At 41.6% G+C, this 2,500-nt stretch overlaps 1 long non-coding RNA gene across 1 annotated transcript in view; it reads left to right on the plus strand.

Moving 5' to 3' along the window:
- LOC118229117 overlaps window positions 1–2,500 on the plus strand; it is a 16,980-nt gene that overhangs the window by 747 nt on the left and 13,733 nt on the right. The window lies entirely within an intron of this gene.

Consider the following 2,500-nt stretch of genomic DNA (forward strand, 5'->3'; position numbering starts at 1 on the left):
CCTGTTCAGACGAGATCAAATTTACCCAGTTTTTTGTTTGTTTGTTTGTTTTGTTTTGGTTAGGCTGCATGACATGTGATTGTACGCAGAAAAATGAACACATTTCGTTTATCATTTTAAAACTTTTTTAGTCCAACACAATTTTAATATTCGTCCAACAACTGCAGTAGCTTGCAGTCCATAAAAAACAACAGACCGTCGATGGTATTAATTGGCTAAAAGCTTAAGTGGCTGTGTGTTTGCGTAAGCGCGCGCGCATGCTTTATTAATAATGTTAATAGTTTTCATAATGTTACAGCATGCTCGTTGTTTCTTCTTTTAGACATTACATGGACTTGATAGTTCGTAGCCGATGATTTCTTTGAACTTCACCTTGGCTTTTGTTTCGCGGCATGAGATAGAATCCGACCTTACTTTAGCACTTTCTGACGAAATCAGTTATTACACACGCGCGCCTGCATTCTTTGTCTCATTCGTGTAGTTTACGGGAAAAAACTTTGTTGAGCGCAAAGATGAATTTATCATTATTATGAACATAATCCAAAAACTGAGTGAACAGCGCGAGCGGCGAATGAATACAAGGCAGGTGAATAAAATATTATCACGTGATTGTCAAGGCCACCAAAATCTAGTCTAATTTTTTAAAAAGTAAATTTCTGCTCTCCCCTGTGTGTTGGTTAGATTCACTTTTAGTATATAAGCTACTTTAAAAAAATAAAATAAAAAAAAGGACGCACACGTTTTGTATTAATTTAAGGCATGTAGAAGAACAAAAATACCTCAGGTTTCATTTTGTTTCCTACATCAGCCTCTGCCCCGAATCGTTTGCTTTAGTAAGAATTTTGTTTTACAAACAACCAGGTTTCGTGTAGGAACATACTGACATGTTTGCAAACAGTATTAAAAAAAGTTAAACTCCGCAATTTGGAACTGCGCGTAGCATGCTGCAGACAGAATAACATTTCACATTCCACATTGACTTCGAAACAATAATAGAAACCGACTCGAAGAAAGCAGAATTTGAGAAAACATAGTGATAACAGAGATTGCAATACATGGACACGCGAACAGGACAGGAAAACATTACCAAGTTACAGGAGGTTATGGCTGGTCACAATGATGCCAGTTAATCATATATTGTACAGGACTGATCAACTGAAGAAAGGTTTGAGGTGTGTGGGTTATGCCGCGTGGGATGGGAAGGGAGAGAGGGAAAATAAATAAAATAAATAATAAAAAAGTACACCGTAAAATGTCCAGTGTTAATGCAACTGTGACAGTGTTAATTCAGCTCTAAATAGATAACATTCAGGTCCCACATTCCAGACTGGGACCGAATGTAATCGGTTAAGAGGTGAATTAACACTGTTAGAGTTGAATTAACACTGGTCAAGTTTACTGTGTGAGAGGGGGGAAGAGGGAGGGGTGGGGAGCTTTTGGGTCGAGTAATTGTGACTGCCTGCCTTGGGTTGTTTTCGGGTTGCAGTAGGGATCTCGCCCGTCTTCGGATGATCAGCCTTCCGTAATCGCCCTTTTGCAACTTCTTTTTCTAGAATGGACTATGTATCTAGCGGTCCTTCTCTCCAGCGGGGAGAAAGGGGGGTGGGGAGTGGGGGGTGTGAGGGATCTTAAAATAATTGGTCTTATTTTCGCGCGGAGCACGGACCTCTAACCCTCCATACCTAGACACCCCCCCCCCCCCCCCCAAAAAAAAAAGAAAAAAATTAGCCCATGAAGTCGGGAGGCCTGCCCTGCACGGACTTGAGCGGTTTGTCATGCTAACCATGCCGTCGCTATTGAGCGCGCGGTGTCACGGCGGACACAGGGAGCAGACGGTTCACAGGACCCCTGCTTTTGTGATGCTAAGTCCGCGCGCCCGCACACCAGCGAAATAAACAGATTTATTTATATACGTCCGTCGCTTTGGTGCCGCGCTCGCGCGCATTTCAAGAGGGAGGGAGACCGGTCTCCCTTTCTGTGTCACGAAAGATATAGCGCGCGCGGCCACGCTAGACAAAAGTCTCCTAACCTTATAGTCTGGTGGTCAGGGGGAGAACTTGAACATAACTCATGAACTGAATGAAAAAATGGGTTGAAACTTGGGGTAGGGGGTTACTCTGGGGTGACAATGTTACAGAAACTGCGAAAACATTTTCTTTCCTAGTATGTTGGATTTTTGATTGGAAGGATAAGTGGAAAAAATAAATTTTGCGAGAAATTTGACGTGTTAGCGTCATTGTGTGTTACTGATCTGCATATTACTTTAAACAAGGTTCAGAAATGAGTCATGTTATTGTTGTGGCTGTATTTGTTGTTACTGTGAGTGCTATTGTCACTGCGGTAACTTTATCACTCGTAGTGCGTTAACTACTCTGTCAAGCATAGAAAACTCAGTGTTATGTTATTACTATTTCTTTTTTCTTTTTTTTTTTAATTTTACAGTTCATTTAGGGCTGTGCATGGTAAGCCAAAACGGGCCCGAACGATCTTTAAGGATCCC

This window comes from Anguilla anguilla, chromosome 6, assembly GCF_013347855.1.
Source record: "Anguilla anguilla isolate fAngAng1 chromosome 6, fAngAng1.pri, whole genome shotgun sequence".
Lineage (NCBI taxonomy): Eukaryota > Metazoa > Chordata > Actinopteri > Anguilliformes > Anguillidae > Anguilla > Anguilla anguilla.